We start from the raw sequence: 26,284 nt of genomic DNA, 5'->3' as shown, positions 1-26,284 counted from the left end.
GTATGGGCAATAGACCCACATTCAGTTCGTCACTTACTTTTATTTCAAATTTTAATAAAGCGTATTAAAAAAGCCAATTCTGACCGAAATTTGAACATAGAACTTTCTGTCTACCTGTACTACCTACAATTCTGGTGTCTTTTGCCAATGTTTTACATACAATTTTTACTCTTTATTCTCGTAAATACAAGTTTAAAATTATAATTTATCACCGATAAATTTCAAGCATTTTAAAATACGAAATTTAATATTTCAGAAACGAATAAAAGTGAAATACAAAATACCGTAAGAATTTGGTACGAAATTATATACTTATTTAGAGAATACGATTATCAAAATAAGAGTCGCTCTTGGAAAGTAATAAAACATCACAATCACTATCATCACCCCGTCTCTTAAACCTCACTCTGTCTCAGACAGCGCGAAAATTCTCTAACACTCACACTCTCTCTCTCTCTCGTTCTCTCTGTGGGTGCGTGTGCGCGCGTAAATTTTGAGGGATATAAAGATCATTTAATTTCTTACCGAAGATGCACTATAGTGGATAATAATTTCGTTATCGGATCTAACTTCTCAAGGGCGCTTTCAATTTCCAACCTCCACGATATTTATTTTATTTATTAGTTATGTTAAATATTATAAGGAATAAATATAGTCAAATCAAATTTAATTCGAATCTCTGACATATTTTTTTATGTACGTGTATCGATTCTATGAAATTATTTCATAAGTACAAAAATTATACTTCTCACTGTAAATGGAGAGTAATCCCGTCTAAATTTTTTTAACGTTCAAGTTGATCGTCGCATCGAATTTACAAACTTTAAATAGACTTTTAGTGAAGAAATTATTTTATCATAAATGATGTTTTTAAAAAGATAATTTTATAAAATGTAAACTATACTTTATATTTTAATTTGTGTAATTAAATATATATGTATACACACATAAGATGATTTAGGAGGAAAGAGAAATAATTTGGGAACCGATTTTAGAGCTTGAAATTAAGAAGAAGGGTTCGTACAAACATACGTCCGAAAACAGTTTGTAATCGAGTTACGACTAGCAAATTCTTTAAGAAGAATTAGGAAGAAGCCGTTTCCCGTTAGATACTTTACTTAGCTAACATATGTTGTCGCGTAACAAGGTGCTAACCTACTGAAACGGAAATGATGTTCAGTCGTACAAATGACACCTTCACTTCTTTCTCCTCAACAAAGGCTGTATATACCGAGCATCATTACTATCAGAGAAAGCAATTCTTATTAGTACCTCCTATACCAGAGACCGTTTATATTTATCACAATCACAAGAAAGAATGCGACAAATTAATGGATTCTTTTTTCAGGAAATGATATGTTATACACAGACTCCAGTCCTTGTGGAATGTAGTAATTAAGTCTATATCAGATAGTTATTCCACCGATATAATTATTTCTTTCTTAAAAGCACTTTTACAAAATTAATAACAAAAGTTATCGTAATCATTTTTTTTCATAAAATGATCAACAGTTTAGTAAAAAAAAAAAATCGAACTAGTGAGTTACAAATTAAACATTTTAATTGCACAGTTATTTGTTAGTAAAATGCGTATTATTTTTTACGAGTAAATCCAGTATAAACTTTTCTTTATACTTTTGTTAATGATTTTTTCTTTATAAATTAAAAAAATATAGTTTTTATGAATGAAAAAAGTCAAGGAAAAGGGGAAAAAGAGGTTTGACATTTGCCCCAATAGTAGTAAACTTTTTTTTTTTTTTAAATAATAGTAAAATAATAAATAATATGATTCGTTATTAAATTTAAAAAAAAAAATTAATAATAAAAATTTTATTAAAAATATTTTTTTGTATTCATCTTGCTTACTAGTTTAGGTTGGAAGATTTATTCTACGTAAATGGGACGCAACGCAGCAAATTAAATGATGCCGATCTTTGCGGCCAAAGGGCCAGAGGGGGAGGAAAAGTCAGGTTAATTGGCAACATAGGGGCACCTGTTGTAGTCACAATGTTAGAGCTGCGTTTTATATACCACTCCGTATTAAGAATAGTATTAGAAGAGAAGAGAAGTAACAGAGAGAGAGAGAGACCCCCTCTGTCTCGCTTCCTCTCCATCACTGATCCCCCTACCAACCCCTCTCTCAATTTCTCTCCATCACCCTCGCTCTCTCTCCCACTACCCGCTCTGTCTCTCACTCGACCCCTCTCTCTCGCAGTCACTCTCTCACACTCCCCCTCCGTCAATCTCTCTCGCTGTATGCGGTGGGCTACTTAAACATGTTTGTATTTTTTCAATTTTCTCACTCAAAGTGCATTTTTACAAAAACTTTGTAATAAAAAAATTGACCGTTAAGGTTTTCGACACTTTTTAAATTTATTAATGCCTTTCCGTTCGTGAAAAAGCTTTAAAAAATTTCTCGTTGGAATTATAACAAAAAAACGGTAACTGTAAATGAAAAATTTACGTAAAATTTAACCTCTGATCCAAAGATTTTTCCCGACGAGAAGAAAAGTTACAACGTCGTTTGTAGTAATAAAAAATTACGCGTATAGAATTTTATTTCGAAAATACGAGTACATCGTTAAATTATGTTACTTCAATTTTTTTTTAATTTCAGTGCTCCTTTGATCAGCCAAATAAACATAGTTTTTTTTTTGTAATTTCTTTATTTTGCGTCGTTTATAATTGTAAGTAAAGAATTAAATGAACTGTAACCGATAAGGAATGCCAAACGATGCCGAGATTAGAACCTAGGATTATTGGTATATCAGTCGCTTAATTTATCAACCGATCGATCTAAGGAGGATCGTTATATCTTTCTTAAAAATAGTTTTCCTCTAAAAGATCGACTATACATTTTCAACAATGTTGTGATTTTTTTTAATTTAGCTTAAAAAATATAAAGTAAACACGGGAAATGTTAAATATAAAAATTTGTAATGACTGTTTGTTGTATATATGTCGTACACTTTTTACGAATAATTTCTGCTTTAAATACTATGTACGCATAATTATTAAGATATATGACAATTACCGGGTGTCGAACTCAGAACCTCACATAAATTATAAATATCGGTCGCCTTCTACAAACTCGCTACCGATGTTTTTTTTTTCTTTTCTTACGATTAATTATTGTTAAATATATATGTTAAATAAAAAATACGCCGATAGATTTCTAAAAATATTTTTACGAATTTATTAAAATGATTATTTGTAGCTTTCTTTCCTATCAAAAATTATTTTTTTCAAATTTTTGTGTTATTCCCGAGAATACATTCATTTATGAATATTTAACGACATTAACTGAGATCGGTGAAGAAACGGTAAGCTATTTTGGGTGTCGAACCCAGGAGCTGATATTATGTTACGATGGTGGATGTGAGGAATATTCTTTATAAGGATACAGACGCGAATTATTTTCTCGCTTAGCACGATTCATTCTCGTTACCAGACTTAAAAATTATATCTAATATATCACTCACGAAATACCCTTTGCTTATATCAGTTTAGTTAAATATATACACCGTTAATGGCCAAATAACCTAAAATACAACCATATAACTTGTTTCTTTTTATTTATTTTTTTCGATAGTGTTTACCCGCCCTTTAGTACTTGGATAAATTATTAATTGATAAATACAACAAATTTATTGATTTATTATTATTAAATTTAGTTTGTAAAAATCAATCGGCGTTAACTGGAATCTAACATTTTTAATCTAATAAATAATTTGAATAATACATACACAGAATAAAACAACTGCCAATTATTGTCTAACAAATGTAATAATATTAACAAAATAAATAAAACTCACCTTAAATCAGTAATAAGGAATATCTCAATAAAAAGATGAAATTTGGATAACGTTACATGTGTTTTAGGTTAGACTAAACAACACTGTTATGTGACGGCACTACGTATTCAGTCGCCTATCTACCGATAATTCCCGCCAATAACAAGACAAAACATCTCGGTGAATTTCTTTAGTTACACAACACATCGTCTCCCCACTCTCATCTCATCGTCTCCCCACTCCGGAATGACGTCATCGATAGACTATTTTAAACAACAAAAGTAATGAAAAATTATTCAATCTAAAATTTGGTTCGCAAACTGTTTCATTCTACATCAAATTTTTTTAACGTTAGATCATCCATCATTACACGTCGTCTAATATTAAATTGTTTTTAAAATTTACTATCAATCTTGCCGAACTTATAATTAGATAAAAAATTAAAGAGAATAAATTTTCACTTAAAACTATAAATGGACATATTACTACAACAGCCAACCATACACAAAGGGGTTATAACGAGATTTTTACTTATTATTTAATTACATATAATAATTATTTTATATACGAAATCAAGCTCAAGATATAGTACATGTAAATACGGACCCGCACGCGCGCGCACATACAATTTTGTTATTAAGTGTTACTATATTTTTTAAATATCAAATCAGGAATTAAAAAAAAAAATATTAAGTTTGTAGCGCGTACATACACCCGTAGATATATTTATTAATTCACTTTATTATACATGTAAATCCTAATTTTATTTTATTTAGATATTTAAAAATATATTTCGTCGTTTTAATTAATACTTGGCTCTCAATGAATAAAACAATTTAATCCAAAAATGTTTGACTTTATTTAATTATTTTATAAGATAACACTCAATCCTGCTATTGCGTAAGAAATTTATAAAAGCACTAGACTCTGTGTTAACCTTGAACGTTCGTAGTCGGTGGAGTGAGGAATGTTTACAAAACAACGAACGCCAGCAAAGAACAGTTTTTTTCTTCATCTCACGCATTATTAAAACAAATATTCTTTATCTATTTTAAATAATTTATTTATTTTAACTAGCAGACCCGGCAATTTCTTCACTACGCTAGATTTCAGTATATATATATATATAAATGAACACAATTGAAAGTTAGATAAAGCATTAACAAAATGCTTTATCCTTTTTTCACTTTCTCACTTTAACTTTTCCCTTCCCAATTTTAATTATACCACGTTCCATTTTCCTTTTCCCTGTTTTTCTTTCCATTCTCTCTCTCCCTCTTCCTATTTCCCCTTTCCCGTTTTCCCCTTCTTCTCTTTTTTTATTGTTTTACTTTTCCGATTTTTCCCTGTATCGTATCATCTTTATCTTTTCACCTTGTTCTGTTAACTCCGAATCTAAATTGTTCTTTAACATCGTTATTATAATATTTCTGTTAGAGAAAATATTATAATTTAATAATCGTAAGTATTATTATTTAATATCGTGTTACATCCGTTGAAATTAATGTTATCGGTAAGTTACCCGTTATTTTATATTTTTAATACATCGATTTCTCGCCGATTACATTTACGCTAATTTGTAATTATATTATGTTACGATAATGAGACGTGACATGTATCGGTAGCAGTACTCAACACATCCCGGGCGATCTTTATTAAACGACTTTGCCCGGCGACAAATATAAAATGATCTTTCAATCTAACTGAGTAACCGTTAGTTGTTGGTAAGACAAAAATAAATTTCAGTTCTAATCGAAATGTGTCAGTACTTCATTTAATATTATATGCGCTGTTTAATTAGCGATTAGTATTTTAAACGAATTAAATTTATTTTTAGTTTCCTATTATAATATACACAACATATATTTTTTTATATATTTCAATACCGCAGAAAAAACTACATTTGTTTAGAAATATATTTATTTTTTTCCAGTTATACAACTAGAGAAGGAATGTGTAAACTTTATTATTTTTTTCTAGTACAGGTAGCATTTCATTTTAATAATTAAATACAAATATTTTAACACGATTTGAAATGCGCTGTTATTAAACGAGAAAATAAATGAAACTCAAAATTAAAGAGAAAGAGATGAGTTCAGGGGTAATAAGAGGGTACAGATTAACAATGTCTGTAATGAAACAAACAAGAAGTGTAATGAAAGAAGGCGGGGTTGAAACGCTACACTACTTGTAGAAGAGGTGTGAATAAAGGACATGAGACGACGGTACCGACGCGGCAGCTCTTTCTTAAATAATACACCAACTGACGGTTCCAGGTTCGGTCAGGTCTTAATAATTTAATAACCAGGTTCGGTCCCTTAATAATGTTAATTATTCTTTCTAAAGTTCTCGAAGTTCTAAACTGCTGTTGCTTTTCAGACATTTCTCTACTCTTCTCTTTACTTCAACGTTCTATTCGACCGTATTTCATATTTTAAGTCGGCTATACCGACCGTCTGACCGACTGATAATGTCTTTTCCTTTTGTAAGTTAAGATTTATTTCTTCTCGCTCGATCTTTACCCCGACTATCGCTTTCAAATAGTATTATTTGTTGCGTCGGTTAAATTGTAACTTATTTTATGCGATACTGTTTGTCCGCTGATGTTATGGTGTCCGATATTAACACCGTTTATATTGTCTCCCCGTGTCACCTACTTTGAAAACCGGCCTGTGTTGAACGTAAACACTGTTATTTGTAAATGATGTTATTTGTAAACGGTGCTACCGTTTTTTTAATTTCCGAACTAAATTATTAAAATCTTATGTTTATAAGATTTAGACGACCGCTTTAACGATTATTATTCGAATGATATTATCGATCAAATATCTTCCTAGATTAATTTTTAAAACGATAATAATAATTACTGTTATTTTGAAAATTACGTTATGAAGATAAAAAATTAATTATTTAATTATGTTATTTTTAAAATAAAAGTTTTGGATTTTCTTTGGTTATTATTTTTTTATCGCTTTCTTTTTGAAAAAAAAATTCATTATTTTATAGTATTAAGGTACATAAATTAAAATCGAATAATGTGTTAAACAAAGATGGTACACAAATATATAATACGAAAGGTAAAGTCGATAGATGGGTGGAATATATTGAAGAGTTATACAGAGGAAATGAATTAGAAAATGGTGTTATAGAGGAAGAAGAGGAAGTTGAGGAGGAGGAAATGGGAGAAACAATACTGAGATCTAAATTTAAGAGAGCATTAAAAGATTTAAATTGCAGAAAGGCTCCTGGAATAGACGGAATACCTGTAGAATTACTGTGCAGTGCAGGTGAGGAAGCGATTGATAGATTATACAAACTGGTGTGTAATATTTATGAAAAAGGAGAATTTCCGTCAGACTTCAAAAAAAGTGGGATGTAAGTCATGATACCAAAGAAAGCAGGGGCAGATAAATGTGAAGAATACAGAACAATTAGTTTAACTAGTCACGCATCAAAAATCTTAACTAGAATTCTATACAGAAGAATTGAGAGGAGAGTAGAAGAAGTGTTAGGAGAAGACCGATTTGGTTTCAGGAAAAGTATAGGGACAACGGAAGCAATTTTAGGCCTCAGATTAATAGTAGAAGGAACATACTTGGCATTTATAGACCTAGAAAAGGCATTCGATAACGTAGACTGGAATAAAATATTCATCATTTTTAAAAAATTAGCGTTCAAATAGAGAGATAGAAGAATAATTTCTAACATTTACAGGAACCAAACAGCAACAGTAATAATTGAAGAACATAAGAAAGAAGCCGTAAAAAGAAAGGGAGTCCGACAAGGATGTTCCCTATCCTCGTTACTTTTTAATCTTTACATGGAACTAGCAGTTAATGATGTTAAAGAACAATTTAGATTCGGAGTAACAGTACAAGGTGAAAAGATAAAGATTCTATGATTTGCTGATGATATAGTAATTCTAGCCGAGAGTAAAAAGAATTTAGAAGAAACAATGAACGGCATGGATGAAGTCCTACGCAAGAACTACCGCATGATAATAAACAAGAACAAAACGAAAGTAATGAAATGTAGTAGAAATAACGAAGATGAACCACTGAATGTGAAAATAGGAGGAGAAAAGGTTATGGAGGTAGAAGAATTTTGTTATTTGGGAAGTAGAATTATTAAATATGGACGAAGCACGAGCGATATAAAATGCCGAATAGCACAGGCGAAACGAGCCTCCAGTCAGAAATATAATTTGTTTACATCAAAAAATAATTTAAACGTCAGGAAAAGGTTTTTGAAACTATATGTTTGGAGCATCGCTTTATATGGATGTGAACTTGGACGAGTGGAGTACCTGAGAAGAAAAGATTAGAAGCTTTTAAAATGCGGTGCTATAGGAGAATGTTAAAAATCAGATGGGTGGATAAAGTAACAAATGAAGAGGTATTGCGACAAATATAGTTAAAAGAAGAGAGACTTATAGGCCACATACTAAGGCATCCTGGAATAGTCGCTTTAATATTGGAGGGACATGTAGAAGGAATTGTGTAGGCAGGCAACGTTTGGAATTTTTCAGCACTCAGGTGCTGAAAAGAATTTTATTTCACATTAATGCTTTTAATACTGTATAAATTTTTAATTAAACACATAATTTGATGAAGGAGGTCAAATTTGATCCGTTCCTCGGAAAAGTAAAAATGATAGATGTTCAAGGTTTATTCTTCATTAAATTGAATGATTTTAATGATAATTTTTTGTATTTCGTATGGGAATTCCTCTGATAATTCTGAGAAATTTTTTTTTATAACTTATATGAACGGAAAATTATTTAGTCTAAATAAACGATTAGAAGATAATTATCATTACGTTGCTTTATTATAGTGTGATTATTCATATTCTAATGTCATTCTTTTATTTAAAGAATTTTGTGTAAAACTTCTACGTATATTAATTTATTGTTTTACATATTATTTCTATTTCTTCTAATGACTATGATGTATGTAAAATATCTTCTCTGCTGATATAAGAGTAATATTTTATATGAAAGTAATGAATAATGTTTATTAATTAGACAAACCATTTAGCGAATATAATAAACATTTTGAATCTGTAAATCAATATATGAAATACATATTCGTCTTTTGTCAAGACAGGAAACCATTTCATTTATCATTCTTTATTCCGTACTATGGCTGAAAAAATTTCTTTGGGTTACCGAGATATTTTTTTGTTATATATATATATATATATATAGTCTAAAACTCTTTTTAAAATTCCACAGCTGCTCTTGTGCTAAAAAAAAAACCTTATATTAAAGATGACAAGATAAAACAAAAAAAAAAAAAAACGCTATTATATGTAGACTTCAAGGACAAGTGATATTGCATAAGACAACTATATAACAAAAAGCCTTGTACGTGACCAATGTTCAGTCGACAAGGGTGTGAGGGATGTAAAAAATAGTCATCGTGTGTATTCTTTATTTCAGAAACCAATAATGCTCTCTAGAGAGTAAAGTTAAAACTAGAATTAATTTAGTATATAGTTAACAGTCGTTTAAGATAAATCATTTATTTTAAAATTAATACTTGTTTTGTTTTGGTTTGAAAAAACATTTAATTGATTAAATCAAAGTTTATATATTTAAAATAAATTAACAAAAGAATTTGAATTATGTTTATCTTTTAATTTGTATAGTTTACTTTAGTGTACTTCCATCATTAATGTGATACATTGCAGTGAAACTAACGTGAAGATTTTTTAATAAGTAACAACTAAAGTTTTTTGAATGGATATCAGGCAAAATACGACTTTAAAAATATAAGTAAGTACAGTATACGATATATTTTGATTTGATTTATTTAGAAAATATTTATTACATAAATATATATATATATTAATTTATTGATTCGTACGATTTCCTGGAAATGTTTGCTTACATATTATACTTCATTCGACCGCCATTATCAACTGCGTCCCTTATTTCATATAGTTTAAATACTTGTAACTTATTATATAACAAGAGTATATTATTTATTAGAACCCAAAACCGGAATATTGGACGGGAGAATTTATACAGTAGCCATTAGTTTTAAAATACGACTGGAAACGGCCAGAATTCTAATTTAATCTCCTACATCGGAAGGTTTATTATATTCATTTCGATAGAAACCCGGGACCTCCTGAAGATTAATCTGTACTTTTTTTAAATTAAAATCTGGTTTGACTGGGTTTAAATTGGAGTACGTTATATCTATATTGCGTTTCTTTGTTTAGTATAAGAAATATTATTGAAAAAAATAATTAGGTTAATTCATTTTTTAAATTTTTTCTTTAACTTATCTAACCTTAAAAATTTTAATTCAATAAATTTGTCTAAATAAAGTTCATAAATTATTGATTTTATAACATTTTTTCAATATGAATATTTATATGATCAGTAATGAATTTGTTGTTTAAATAATCAAATTAATGATATTATCAAAACTAAATTTTATAGAACCCTACATTACTATTCGTCGGTATAAAATGGGGGGTTCCTGTGAATTTTAAAATATTTTTACCTATTTAAAAAATGTAAAAAGTTATTTATTTATATAATATTTCTCAATAGGTTTCTTTAATTAATAAAATAAGTAAACTTGTGAAGATAAAAATAACTTTCATCTTCGTTCATAATGAGGAATTAAATATTAACCTCACTATAAAAGTTATTTTGTAATACTAAGGTATTCTAATTTTTTTCTTTTTATTGCCTACACAAATATTTTCAATATATACTTAAATAAAGATATTTTCTGTATTTAATTTTTCGTTTAGTTATTTGTTTCATATTAATCCAGTGTAAATAAAAACTTACATCTAAGCTGTTTATTGGTTGCAAGCATTAACTCGCCGGCTTGGTCTATTAGTTAAACTCGTCATTAGAAATCAGGTGATTTCGAAGTCGAGAGTTCTAAGGTTGAAATTCTAGTAAAGGTTTTATACGGATTTGAATATTAGATCGTGAATACCGGTGTTCTTTAGCGGTTAGGTTTCAATTAACCACATATCTCAAGAATGGTCTAACTGAGACTGTACAAGAATACATTTCTCATTTGCTACATGTCATCCTCTGAAGTAATACCTTACCATGGTTCCGGAGGCTGAACAAAAAAAATAAAAAATGGTTGCAAGCATTGAAAACCAGATTTCTTAATCACCCATAATTAATATTTATGTTAATCTGCAATTACCGGAATGATTATTGATTGTGATATGAAAAACCGGTTGACACAGTCATTTTAAAGAATAACAAGCATCCTTTTAACGTAGTATAATTTATGTGATAAACATGTCAATAAATATTGTTGGAGAAATAATTTTTATATGGAAGTAACATTTTTTTATTAAGATATTCTTCTTCCTGTAAATAATATAAAAGACAAAATTACGCCTTTTCAGGTGATATGATCTAGTACAGATTCTTTTTTTACAATAAAATTTATTAAATTTTATTAGAGTTGCAGCCGCAATAATAAAGTTTTACCCCCCATCGATGTCCGTTATTTAAATTTTATGTTGTTTCCCAAGCATCGATAGATAGAAGAGAAACAGTTGTTGCCGATAAGATCTGCTGACCTTACACCACTGGACATTTTTTTGTGGCGGTCATTTAAAATCAATAATTTATAAAGAAATAACGCGGAGGAGAACCTGTTTGTTATGTTTAAATTTATATATTTTTATTTGTTCTTTAATTTTATCGGTGCTAATGTATTATATTATAAACGGTTTTTATTTTTTACATCTTATTTATGTATTATTTAAATTATACGGACTATTAAATGTAAGTAAAAACTTTATTATATTTTTAATAATTTTGTTTTCTTAAGTTAAGAAATCTTGTAAAAAAACAAAAGTAATTTATGATGTGATATTACAGATAATTTCTTTTCTGTAAATAAAAATATCTATTTATTTATTTTAATATTTAAACGTATTGATTAAAAAAAAATCATTTATTATTAATGGACAATTAAATCAGAATTCCATCTTCGTATTTTAAAATCCAATTAATTGTATTTTATTCATTATATTTAAAATTTAAAATACAATGAAATATAGTTGCTCTTTAAAAATCAGTAGGGAATTGTAAATGTTTTCCGGTTCTCTGCATTATATTCAACAAAATTGAAATTTATATATATAACTGTTTGTCTGTCTGTATGTCTCTTATGCCTTCCTAATTCGTTCATCCGATAGCGATGAAATTTTGGGAAACGGTTGGACGCATGTCAGGGAAGGTTTCTGAGTTAGTTTGGACCCGATAGGTGGCGTTGGGGTCGAGATATTTCAGAAAATTCTATTTATGGTCCGATACGGCTCATATTCAGAATATAAGTTACTTATATGGAAATAGATACCTCTGAAAAAAAACGGACCCGTTAGATGGCGCTGGAGTCGAGATATTTGAAAAAGTTGCATTTGTGGTCCGATTTGGTTCATATTCAGAAAATGTATTAATTTTGTGAAAAGAGATATTTTTGCGAAAAATAGTGTTGCTAGGTGGCACTGAGGTTGAGATATTTAGAAAAATTTTTATTATGGACCGATTTGAATCATAATCAGTTTATATATATAAAATGCAATGTTGATATATATCTCATCTATAGACTAAAATACTACTGGACCGAATTACGCGTCGGGAAAAACGGAAAAAATGGGATAAAATAAAAAAGAGAAATAGGGAATAGTGGAAAAGGGGTAAATGGGAAAAAGTAAATTGAGGAAACTGTAAAATTGGAAAGAAGGAAATAGCGGGAAAGGGAAAAGGGTACAGGGAAATGGAAAAGTGAAAAGTTAAATTTTGTGAAGTTCGTAGTGTTAATTTTTTGAATAATTTATCAAACTTTCAATTGTGTTAATTTAATCTATATATATATATATATATATATATATATATATATATATATATACTCAAATCTAACAATAGCGAGCATTGTCTGCTAATAATACAATAAAATTATGTTGTCAAATAAAATTTATTATATATTTTTTTTAAATTGTAAATGTTATTCAACATTTACGAATGCAAAAATCAACAATATTTTGTCCTATGAAGGTAATAATTAAAAAAAACATTACAATCGTATATCGAAATATATGTTTTCGTCTTCTTTATAATATTGGCTTATTCATCAGCGGTTTCTTTCTATCGATTAAAATATTCACTAAGATTAATTTTAAATAAATCTAAAAAACGTTTTTTGTTTTTTTTTTATTTAATTTTGGCAGCTCCCCATCAGGGGAAGGGGAAGGGGTTAATTTTTTTTGTTACTTTATTGTTTAACAAAATACGTTTTGAGAATTAAATATTTAAAATTGAGAATTTTTTTATATTTTGGAGATTCCCGTACTCAAGAGGTAGCATTCGGATAAAATAAAATTTTAATAGAATGAACTTTAAATGTTAAAAGTAAATGTAAAAAATAAATAAAAAAATATAAAGATATATTCGTAATTCTAAATAAATAAAAAATTGTTAATTTTCTAGAAAAAGGGTGAACATTTTTGGGTATTTTTTTAAATGAATACTAAAAAGTGCTATCAAAAAGTTAAATTTTAAATTCAACGGGTAACATTCAGGATAGATTTAGATTAAAGAAGGTTTTTCAAAAATGAAAAAAATATATTTTGTTACTATAGACCATTGGAGTGGACAGGCCCAGATCTAAGTACGGACCCAGAGCGGTCAATTTGAGGGGGGGGGGGCGGAAAAATAACCTTTATAAAAACAAATAAAAAATTATTTAACGAACGCGTCGTACAATTTCAACATAGTACAGGCAGGTAGAAAGTTACATGACCCTTCAATGTGTTAAAGGGAAGCACGTGGAGCGGTTAGTTCTAAGATCTTCAATACAATTTCCGAAATGGTTAATAAATGTTTAGGAGGCCTTATACATGTGTCTTTGTCGGCAAATATTGACGCTTTCAAGTGCAATTTCGCAAATATCTTTTTTTATATGCACTTAGTCCGTCTTTGAGAAAAACAATTTATTTTTATGACCGACTGGCGGACGTGTATTTTGAAAAGAGCACGTTCAGAAAATTATAATAAATCTTTCATTTCAGTTCCAAAACATACGTTTCGTCCTCGAATATTACGCATCACAACGTTTTGAATAACATTATTTGATTAAACTCTAAAAGGAACCATTTTGCTGAGCTTTATGTGACTCTACAGTTGATAGTGTGTAAAAGTAATACTCGTTAGTTTCTTCTTCTTTTTCCTGTTTAGCCTCCCGTAACTACCGTTTAGATAATTCTTCAGAGGATGATATGTATGAGTGTGAATGAAGTGTAGTCTTGTACATTCTCAGTTCGACCATACCTGATATGTGTGGTTAATTGAAACCCAACCACCAAAGAACACCGGTATCCACGATCTAGTTTTCAAATCCGTGTAAAAATATCTGGCTTTACTAGGACTTGAACGCTGGAACTCTCTCCCAAATCAGCTGATTTGGGAAGACGCGTTCACCACTAGACCAACCCGGTGGGTTAATATGATATTAACTACATCAAATGCAGAACAGAAATCAGTATAAATTTCATCAATTTAATAACCATCATTTAGTGAATCAACATTATTATCCATATATACACAAAAGGTCGTTTGTATAGATTTACGTTCCAAAAAACCATGCTTTTCAGGAATTACAAATTTCTTTATACGAGGTGTAATTTTCATTCAAACTACTTTATTTAAGAGTTTGGCAAAAACTTTGCATTTGCTGATAGTGAAATAATTATGGATATTACAGTTTTTAAATAATGGGCATATGTAGCAAATTTACCAAACGCTATTAGAAACAAGAGTATTTAAAGAACAATTTAAGAGCTTAGTTGAAAACTGTACAAAAAGGCGGAGAATCTGTTTCACTAAAAGAGAATGAATATTTTCTGGGCCAATCAAAAAATTGTAATTAGTCAGCAAATGACTTTAACATCATTCTCAGAATAACATTTTCTGTAGCAGTCATTACAATTAAATGTAATTTCAGTTGAAAAAATCATTGTTAGAGTTTCAAAATCCATATGAGATGGAGAAGATCTATCGTCATTTTTGTTAGCTATAAAATAATCTTATGAATAATTAAATAAAGATTCCTCAACATTAACAGTATAATTTAATAATAAATCTTTACAACTAAGTGTATTACATACACTTTGTTGTTAAATAATTCTTAAAATTAGTAGATGTACATTGCATCATTTAGTAAATATTAAATCTTACAATACTAATATTTTTATAATCCGTGAAATATTTATGAGAGATAAGACTAGAATTCAAAATCTTAAGACAACGTTGTTGTCTTAAGGTAAATGATATATTTATAACGATAAAACATTTCACCATGAGCATTAACACTTAACGTCAGTAAGATTAGAAAAAACTAAATCATGAGAATTGCCGCAAGAGTTATAACAAATTATTTAATTGTAAAAGATTACATTTTGTAGAAAAATCTGTAAAGTGAGTAGCAGCATTTTTAACATTTAAGTTTGGATGATAACATTTTGTAGTCAAAATTAAGGGTCACCAAGTAATAATAATTTAACTGTGGCTGCACTTTTAATGTTTGTGGTAAGTGAATTAGAAATACATTTTTTTTTTAATTTGATAAATTAAACAAAAAATCATAAATTATTTACTTTGTAGCATTCATTTATTGTTTTTTATTACGCCAAGTAGATTTACTACAACTGGGATTGATGAAACAATTTGTAAAGGTTCTCTCTAAAGAAGGAGAGTGTTTTAAATGTATATGCCATACGTTTCCACAACTGTCAGAACTGAAAGTGAAAGGTGTTTTCAATGGTCCAGATGTTTGTAAACTTTTTGAAGACTGAGTCATTCAAAAAAATATAGAGGACATTGAAAAAGAAGCTTGGAAAGCATTTAAATAAGTGATAAAGAAGTTTTTGGGGAATTTTTTTTTGTCTTCAGTCATTTGACTGGTTTGATGCAGCTCTCCAAGATTCCCTATTTAGTGCTAGTCGTTTCATTTCAGTATACCCTCTACATCCTACATCCCTAACAATTTTTTTTTACATATTCCAAACGTGGCCTGCCTACATAATTTTTTCCTTCTACCTGTCCTTCCAATATTAAAGCGACTATTCCAGGATGCCTTAGTATGTGGCCTATAAGTCTGTCTCTTCTTTTAACTATATTTTTCCAAATGCTTCTTTCTTCATCTATTTGCCGCAATACCTCTTCATTTGTCACTTTATCCACCCATCTGATTTTTAACATTCTCCTATAGCACCGCATTTCAAAGGCTTCTAATCTTTTCTTCTCAGATACTCCTATCGTCCAAGTTTCACTTCCATATAAAGCGACACTCCAAACATATACTTTCAAAAATCTTTTCCTGACATTTAAATTAATTTTTGATGTAAACAAATTATATTTCTTACTAAAGGCTCGTTTAGCTTGTGCTATACGGCATTTTATATCGCTACTGCTTCGTCCATCTACATTTCATTACTTTTGTTTTGTTCTTGTTTATTTTCATGCGATAGTTCTTGCGTAGGACTTCATCTATGCCGTTCATTGTTTCTTCTAAATCCTTTTTATTCTCGGCTAGAATTACTATATCATCAGCAAATCGTAGCATCTTTATCTTTTCACCTTGTACTGTTACTCCGAATCTAAATTGTTCTTTAACATCATTAACTGCTAGTTCCATGTAAAGGTTAAAAAGTAACGGAGATAGGGAACATCCTTGTCGGACTCCCTTTCTTATTACGGCTTCTTTCTTATGTTCTTCAATTGTTACTGTTGCTGTTTGGTTCCTGTACATGTTAGCAATTGTTCTTCTATCTCTATATTTGAACCCTAATTCTTTTTAAATGCCGAACATTTTATTCCAGTCTACGTTATCGAATGCCTTTTCTAGATCTATAAACGCCAAGTATGTCGGTTTGTTTTTCTTTAATCTTCCTTCTACTATTAATCTGAGGCCTAAAATTGCTTCCCTTGTCCCTATACTTTTCCTGACATTTAAATTAATTTTTGATGTAAACAAATTATATTTCTTACTAAAGGCTCGTTTAGCTTGTGCTATACGGCATTTTATATCGCTACTGCTTCGTCCATCTACATTTCATTACTTTTGTTTTGTTCTTGTTTATTTTCATGCGATAGTTCTTGCGTAGGACTTCATCTATGCCGTTCATTGTTTCTTCTAAATCCTTTTTATTCTCGGCTAGAATTACTATATCATCAGCAAATCGTAGCATCTTTATCTTTTCACCTTGTACTGTTACTCCGAATCTAAATTGTTCTTTAACATCATTAACTGCTAGTTCCATGTAAAGGTTAAAAAGTAACGGAGATAGGGAACATCCTTGTCGGACTCCCTTTCTTATTACGGCTTCTTTCTTATGTTCTTCAATTGTTACTGTTGCTGTTTGGTTCCTGTACATGTTAGCAATTGTTCTTCTATCTCTATATTTGAACCCTAATTCTTTTTAAATGCCGAACATTTTATTCCAGTCTACGTTATCGAATGCCTTTTCTAGATCTATAAACGCCAAGTATGTCGGTTTGTTTTTCTTTAATCTTCCTTCTACTATTAATCTGAGGCCTAAAATTGCTTCCCTTGTCCCTATACTTTTCCTGAAACCAAATCGGTCTTCTCCTAACACTTCTTCTACTCTCCTCTCAATTCTTCTGTATAGAATTCTAGTAAAGATTTTTGATGCGTGACTAGTTAAACTAATTGTTCTGTATTCTTCGCATTTATCTGCCCCTGCTTTCTTTGGTATCATGACTGTAACACTTTTTTTGAAGTCTGACGGAACTTCCTCTCTTTCATAAATATTACACACCAGCTTGTATAATCTATCAATCGCTTCCTCACCTGCACTGCGCAGTAATTCTACAGGTATTCCGTCTATTCCAGGAGCCTTTCTGCCATTTAAATCTTTTAATGCCCTCTTAAATTCAGATCTCAGTATTGTTTCTCCCATTTCATCCTCCTCAACTTCCTCTTCTTCCTCTATAACACCATTTTCTAATTCATTTCCTCCGTATAACTCTTCAATATATTCCACCCATCTATCGACTTTACCTTTCGTATTATATATCGGTGTACCATCTTTGTTTAACACATTATTAGATTTTAATTTATGTACCCCAAAAATTTTCATTAACTTTCCTGTATGCTCCGTCTATTTTACCAATGTTCATTTCTCTTTCCACTTCTGAACACTTTTCATTAATCCACTCTTCTTTCGCCAGTTTGCACTTCCTGTTTATAGCATTTCTTAATTGCCGATAGTTCCTTTTACTTTCTTCATCACTAGCATTCTTATATTTTCTACGTTCATCCATGAGCTGCAATATATCGTCTGAAACCCAAGGTTTTCTACCGGTTCTCTTTGTTCCGCCTAAGTTCGCTTTTGCTGATTTAATAATTTCCTTTTTAACATTCTCCCATTCTTCTTTTACATTTTCTACCTTATCTTTTTTACTCAGACCTCTGAGTATGTCCTCCTGAAAAATATTCTTTATCTCCTCTTTTTTTCTTCAGGTTTTTAAATCCCAATTTACATTTCATTATCACCAAATTACGGTCGCTATCAATGTCTGCTCCAGGGTAAGTTTTGCAGTCAACGAGTCGATTCCTAAATCTTTGCTTAACCATGATATAATCTATCTGATACCTTACAGTATCGCCTGGCTTTTTCCAAGTGTATATTTTTCTATTATGATTTTCGATCGATCTAACAATCAGATTATCCCGGTGAGGTGGTTGTAAAACTCTTTACCCGAAACGAAAAGGTTGCATTTTGTTTTTATCCGGTATAGGTTTAAGGGCTTTAGCGATTTCCGTACCGGTTTTACCGCTACACCGAACGTCAATTTACCATCGTCAATAACTTATATTGTACCTAGCGCACGGTACATCTCGAACAGTACGTCTTCAAAGGCCGACCGAGGCAACGTCTTCTAAGCGGTTAAAAATGGTACGTAAACAAATATCGCCTTCCTAGAGATGGTTTCTGTTCAAACCTAAGTAATTTTCACGAACGATGAAGCTATTATCTCTTTGACACTCGTTCCGTGAGGAAGGAAAAGTAATACGAGGAGAATTATTTACAATGCTACGATCGATTTAAGCTCCTGTTAATTTCCATGCCGATTGTGTTTTTTTTTCGCGAGGATGGGAATGTAAGACGAAAAGGATTTTTTTGGGGAGGGAGTTGACCCTAAAAAAGACCGATGGAAGTTAATCTAATCTAATTGATAATCGATTCTGGGAAAAAAAGGATCGTTTGAAAATTAAGAAAATTTAGTAAAATCCATAAGGCGTGAAAAATAAAATAGTATTTTATGTTACTAAGCGTTTATTACAGGAAGCGCACGTAGAAGTCTATTACATTATGTTTCATTATCGCGAATTGAAGTAGGTATTCATAGCATTATATGGAAAACATATAAAGTATAAATGTAATATACGTGCATATAGATAAAGTTTTATTATTAAGCGAGTTGTAGTATAGTATTATGTTAACGAAAACAAGATATAAGTCCTACTCTCACAATTCTTAGTTCTTTGTTACTTACGTACATAAGTTTTAGTAAACGTGAAGGTCATCTTCGAGTCGTAAGAAGATACCTATCACACGAAAATCTATCTTCGAAAAACGAAACGAAAAGTCAACGCTGTCGTGTACATAGTGAGTAAAAGAAATAATAATTAGTCGATTCTGTATAATTTTGTTTAAAGAATGAATAATTTTACCTGCGGTCCTTCAATTTGATATTCTGTTATTAGATATGTAAGTTCATTAGTTCTTTATAAATTTGAGTATTGTTCGTAACGTAAAAACTAATATTTGCCGGTGTCACTATAGGTTGTAAATACTAGGATTCGTTAAATTTAGTTCCCGACAAAATGTTTTTCTTTGATTATTGATCGAAGTAATTTTGTTTATTAAATCTATTTTTTACGCGTGTCTACTTCTAGTAATGAATTAGAATTAGTATGACCGTAAAATATTTCAAACGGTGTTAATTTAGTGAAGAATGAATATTATTGCTGTGTATTTTTACTTTCTATTTTTTTTTTGTTTTTAAATTCTCGCCTGTTATTAAATATCCTTTTATATTCGGTTTCCTTTCTTAAGTACAGAATGTTGCCGTGGAAATACAAACGATGCGATATATCGAAACGAACAAAAACTTCTATCGGTTAAATTAAGTTCGATTATGTATTTAATAGTCTGTACATCAGACGAAATTATCTTTTTGTTTTTGGACCGTTTTAACTTAAACATTTCAATCTCGGGTTCATTTATTTAGTTTTGTAGTTAATTTACATAGTTTTTTTTAAGTAAAACAGTATATTTTTCATGTGTATAGAAGGAGTTTTACATTTCAGGTAAGACGGCCGTATTAAAACCCCGTGTTTTCGCGTCCCTCGGGTTTCTGTTTTTTATTAATTAAAAATTTACTCGATTAATATTACGTCAGAGTGTATATTTTTTTGAATATTTTGAAGCGATTAGATCAGTTTTAGATCATTTAGTTTTATTATAATATATAATAGAACTATAATAATTAAAGAAAAAAAAATTAATTCACACACACATACGCACGCACGCACGCATAGTGTTACGATGATTGAAGTATACTAATATATTTCATTTTTCTCCCGCGCAACTTATATACAATATTTTTCACTCAATGTGACGTGAACCTGCGCTAGCCGGTTGGTCTAAGGCGTTATTCAGCCGCGTCCCTTCGTAATACAGTTTGAGTCTTAGGGAGAATCCTTTTTCTTTTCGGTGTAAAATTATTTCTTTATTTAATTGAAACCAACAGCGGTACCAACCTTTGAATTAATTATAAATAATATTTAAAACGAAAATATTAAGTTAAGTTGACGCCCCTGCGGAATTTCAAACATCCCGCTAAGGGAATAGGTAATTTCCCACTGAGATTTCCTATTAAATTACATATATACATTTTTAAAAGTACATAAAATTTTGTTTCATTATTAACTTCTCATATTTTTTCATTGATTTTTTTTTTAATTTTATTATTGACTTATTATTTATTGTTATTTTTTTTACAATCAGAGGTTAATAATTATTAATAAATCAATATATTTAAATTGAAAAAAAGGAGATGAAGTCTCATTCGAACCGATATGCCTTCCTCTTGTAAGATCCAAATATTTCATTAATTAAACTTTTATTGAGCTATAACTCGAACCGATGAAAATAAGTACCGCTTATGATATATCGTTGAAAAGCTGTCAACGAGGGCTTATTGCGATTAAGAAAAACTCAAAAATACTTATTTTTGATCGGTTCCAGAGTTATAGCCAAATAAAATTTTAATTAATGAAATATTTGGATCTTACAAGGAGAAGTTACCACCAGTGATGATAAAGAACGAGAATCGAACTAACAATATAATATCGTTGTTATTTAATCGAATGTCGTAGGTGTTTTAATAACCAACTTGCTTTCACTAAAAGTACATTTATATTTTAATTCTCATTAATTCTAAAATCATTTCTTTGTTTTGTGATAGATGTAAAATAATTGCAAAAATTTAACGAATATTCGTCGAAATGTTGGTACAGCCGTAAAAAATTAACACGCGCGCTTATTGAAAATCGGTTTCGCTAGGTCGAAGCGTCTTTCGACGGGGTATTTTTCCGACCGAGTTAGAGCCGGGAAAAACGTGCTGCTTTCGTACGCGAGGGGACGGAAAATCGCAATTTTTTTTTCATTTTTCGGCCGTATCTCTTGAACGGAGGGCGAAAACCTTTGAAAAAATTCACATCGGCTAAGAAAGCTTAGATCCCTTGAAACGCGTATATCCGGAGTCTGGTGAAATTTTCGTTTGCGCGATCGACTGCAGACTCGGTGTGGTGAACGTAGAGATCGGAAATTGGACTTAGCCCATATCGGGAATATGAGTGCGGTTATCCCTTCCCTATCGGGGCTCGCTTGTCTGTATTGAGTTTGGTCCGAATCGGTTTGTCTGAACGCGAGTAAATGGGTTTTTTAATTTTTTGGAAAATTTAAAACCTTTTTTCGGGCGAACCCGAAGGTATACGCAATAATGTTTCCGACAAATGTTTTTGGGCTTGAAAAAAGAAAATTTTTAGTTTTTGTTTGATCGCGATCGGACGAGCGGTTGTCTAGATACGCGTTTCCGACCGTATTCGGGCTGGGGCCCAATCCGTGTTGGGGAGGGGGGAGCACGGGGATAATTTTGTTACCGGTCGGAAGCCGAGTCGAATCGGGACGGCAGATTTTTTCCCGTGTCGATAGGCCTAACGGTTGCCGAGTTACTGGCGATGAAAAATCGGCAAAAAAGCTCCCTTAACCATGAAATCCGCCCTTACCGCGTCGAAGCGATTTTTCCAAAATCGTTGTCGTGACAGTTAAAAAGTCGAAAAGAAAACCGAAAAATACTAGATTTTCTGCTGAATTTTTTGACAAGCACGTTTTTGTTGCGCGACGCGGGTTCGGGCAGTTATGTTTTGAAAATCGGCCTTAAGGATTGATTTATAAAAAATCGTAAACGAACGAACCGAGCGTCAGACTAAGAAAAGGAAGCCACCCTGTCGGTAAAATCGGCTCGGAAAACCGATTTTTCAATTATAAATGAATTATCTCCAACCGTTATCAGTATAGAACAGTGCCGTTAATTGAACCGAAACCGAGAGTAGGAACGAGTTGAAAATACGGTAGACTGTTAATTTGACGACCTCCAGCAAGGCGGTGAAATTTGAAAGCAATCGGTCGGCCGGTTTTTCGTAAATTTAAGTATGAAATCCGGTTTCACGTTTTCTCAGGCGAATTACAAACTTACAGCATTTCCGTATACCCGACATATGCATTATGACGACGAGAAACCGTTCACGACAAAAAACGAGATTCGCCCAAGATAGGGTCAGGAAAGATGAACTAAAAAAAAATTCTCAGCCAGCCAGCCAGGTTGTTAATTTTAATTGACCTCGATCTTTAACAATTAAATGTCTTCATTGCTAAAACTTTTATTAATTTAACAACTTTAATTTTTAAATCCTCTGCTAAGAAATACAATTTTATTTTTATTCTATAGTCGGGTTTTTAATTTTAAATGATGTCAGCCAGTTAGACGGACAGGCAGCCAGAAAGACAACCAGCCACACGTTACTGGAAAATCCTACAACTGTATTGTCAGCGTTGATTTTGTGGTAGGCGTTCAATTTTTTATTAAAATTGACAGGAGGGAGAGAGCGAAAGAGTAAGAGAGAAAGATATAGGGAGAGTAAGAGAGAGAGAGAGAGAGAGAGAGAGCAGACAAACAAAGAGAGAGAATGAGAGGCAGACAGACAGATAGAGAGAGAGAGAGAGAGAAACTGAGAGAGTTTATTTATTAAATTGTCATCAAAAGCATCTCTTGTAAATCCTGATGCATATAAAAGAAAACTATGTAACGATAATATTCAGTAGCAACACGCGACTCTTGGATAGGCAATGTCCATAGCTCACATTACACTTGTACAGTCGGCAGACTGGTGTAGCCGCGAGACTTAACTTACAATGTACCTAGTCAGAGGAGTAGCAGAGGTGGCATCGCCAGTCGGGCCAAACTAAAGTACTGTAATTTCACAACTAACTTGGTAAAAATTTCACTTGTATTGTAGGTAGACTGGTGTAGCCGCGAGAATTCACGCACCAGGTTCCTAGTCAGAGGTTTCCGTACTAGCGTCGAAAGTCCGGCCTAATCAAACTCTTCTAATTTCACTATTTAGAAAGAATAAATTTCACTTGTTTGGTCAGAAGACTGAGGTAGCCGCGAGACTTAACGCCCCAGGTACCTAGCCAAATGTGTAGCAGTGACAGAGTCGACAGTCAGGCCTAACTAATGTATTGTAATTTCGCAACTTACACTTGAATTGTCGGCAGATTGGTGTAACGCACTAGGTACCTAGTCAAAGGTGTTGCAGTACTGGCGGCGACAGTTGGCCCTGAATACAGTATTGTAATTTCACAACTTACAAAAACATATATCATATGTACAACCGGGAGACTGGTGTAGCCGCAAGGCTTAACGCACCAGGTTCCTAGTCAAACTTTTTGCAGTGCTACCGTGGACAGTCGAACCTGTCTAATATATTGTAATTTCATTACTTTTTTTTTTTCTTTTCCTGTTTAGCCTCCGATAACTACCGTTTAGATAATTCTTCAGAGGATGATATGTATGAGTGTAAATGAAGTGTACTCTTGTACATTCTCAGTTCGACCATTCCTGAGATGTGTGGTTAATTGAAACCCAACCACCAAAGAAGACCGGTATGCACGATCTAGTATTCAAATCCGTGTAAAAATAACTGGATTTACTAGGACTTGAACGCTGTAACTCTCGACTTCCAAATCAGCTGATTTGGGAAGACGCGTTAACCACTAGACCAACCCGGTGGGTGTAATTTCATCACTTACATATAACTAATTTCACTTGCATGTTCGGCAGTCTGGTGTAACCGCGAGATATAACGCACCAGGTTCTACTCAGAGGTATAACGGTGCTAGATTCGATAGTCTTGCCTAATTAAAGTATTGTAGTTTCACAACCCTAATAGAACAAACTTCACTTCTATGCTCGGCAGACTGGTGTAGCTTCGTGGTTTAACTCTCCAGATACGTAGTGAAAGGAGTAGAAATAACTAGTGTAGCCGCGAGGCTTAACGCAGTAGGAACCTAGTCAGAAGTCTAACAGCGGTAAAGTATTGTAAATTCACTACTTACATAGAATAAATTTTACTTTTAGTTTCGGCAGACTGGTGTAGCCGCAAGACTTAACTCACCAGGAACCGAGTCAGAGGTTTTGCCGTGGTAGCTTTGAATTTCGGGCTAATTAAACTATTGCAATTTCACAGCTTAAAAAGAATAATTTCACTTGTATGTTCGGCGGACCGGTGTAGCCGCGAGGGTTAACGCTCAAGGAACCTAGTCAGACGTGTAGCAGTGGTAGCGTCGCCAGTCCGGCCTAACTAAACTATTACAGTTTCACGAATTACATAGAACAAATTTCACTTGTATAATCGGCAGAATGGTATAGCCGCGAGACTTAACGCACAAGGTACACAGTCAAATGTGTAGTAGTACAACCGTCGACAGTAGGCCCTAAATAAAATATTAAACTAAAATATTGTAAGTTCAGAACATCCATAGGTCATATTTCACTTGTACGGTCGGCAGCTGGTGTAGCCGCGAGACTTAACGCATCATGTACCTAGTCAGAGGAGTAGCAGTGGTGGCGTCGGCAGTCGGGCCTAGCTAAAGTATTGTAATTTCAGAAGTTGCTTAGATCAAGTTTCACTTGTATTGTCAGCAGACTGGTGTAGCCGCGAGATTTAACGCACCAGGTATCTAGTCAATTGAATAGTAGTGCTAGTGTCGACAGTCATGCCTAACTAAACTATTGTAATATCACAACTTACATAGAAAAAAATTCTATTGTATGGTTGGCAGACCAGTGTGGCCGACAAATAACACACCAGATACCTAGTCAAACGTTGCTTCGGTCGCCATTCCTCATCAAAACGGTTTTTAAGCACAATGTGCTTAAAAACCGTTTGCTTAAAACCGTCAATCGATAATTGAGCGATAATAACCATAGATTGATGTGAGAAAATATATTAGTAGTAAATTTGTAGAACTCGTTTTCATCCATTTACCCCACCGGGATAGACTAGTGGTTATATCGACATCGAAAATCAACTGATTTCGAAATCAAGGGAGTATAAAGTTTCAATACTAGTAAAGGTAGATAATGGAGTGATAATAATCGCAGATGGGTGTGAGAAAATGCTTCAGCAGTAAATTTGTTTAAATTATTTTTTGGCTAGAAAAATTTTTTTGGAGCAGCACCACCGCTAGTTTTATCTACATGCCTTGATTGCTTTTTTCTATTCTTCTGAAGGAAATGTAATTCAACAGAAATATAAGAACACAAAAGATTTTTTATAATATTTTAAACTAATCATAAATGATATAGCGGAACCAGAATAGGAGATCCTAATCTTATTGGGAGTAAATAATATCGCGTGTTCGATATTCGAAAGGATATTAAGAGAAGACAGAGAAAGACATACACACAGACACATACACACACACACAGAGAGAGAGAGAGAGAGATAGAGTGAGAGAAACACATACACACACACACACACACACACAGCGAGAGAGAGAGGACTTGCACACACACAAGCAGAGGAAGAGAGAGACACAGTGAGAGAGAGAATTGGTCAAAATGGTGTCTGAACATAATGTGTGGTGTTGGAAGATGAAACTTTTTCTGGTTTTACTAATGCCTTCCTAACAACATTCTTCTCTCCTACAGTTAGTGCCTCTCTCTTTGACACTGCTCTTTTATATAATGGTTTTTCATATCCCTGCTATCCCACTCACACAAAAAGCAACGGGTTTATATTTTGTAAATTTTTATTTTTGTTTGAAGTAAATTT

The 26,284-nt window shown here is 31.9% G+C and overlaps 1 protein-coding gene across 2 annotated transcripts in view; it reads right to left on the bottom strand.

Moving 5' to 3' along the window:
* LOC142329311 (uncharacterized) overlaps positions 1 to 3,951 on the bottom strand; it is a 41,939-nt gene extending 37,988 nt beyond the window's left edge. The window contains exon 1 of one of the 2 annotated variants that reach the window (XM_075373792.1): positions 3,816 to 3,951. The gene's annotated coding sequence lies outside the window, so the exon portion shown is untranslated. The remainder of the gene's footprint in view (positions 1 to 3,815) is intronic. The other variant, XM_075373793.1, reaches the window with a different exon arrangement.
* Positions 3,952 to 26,284: the final 22,333 nt, after the last annotated feature.

The sequence above is a fragment of the Lycorma delicatula genome, chromosome 8, assembly GCF_047948215.1.
Source record: "Lycorma delicatula isolate Av1 chromosome 8, ASM4794821v1, whole genome shotgun sequence".
In the NCBI taxonomy this organism is placed as follows: Eukaryota; Metazoa; Arthropoda; class Insecta; order Hemiptera; family Fulgoridae; genus Lycorma; species Lycorma delicatula.
This window is presented reverse-complemented; position numbering and strand designations above follow the sequence as displayed.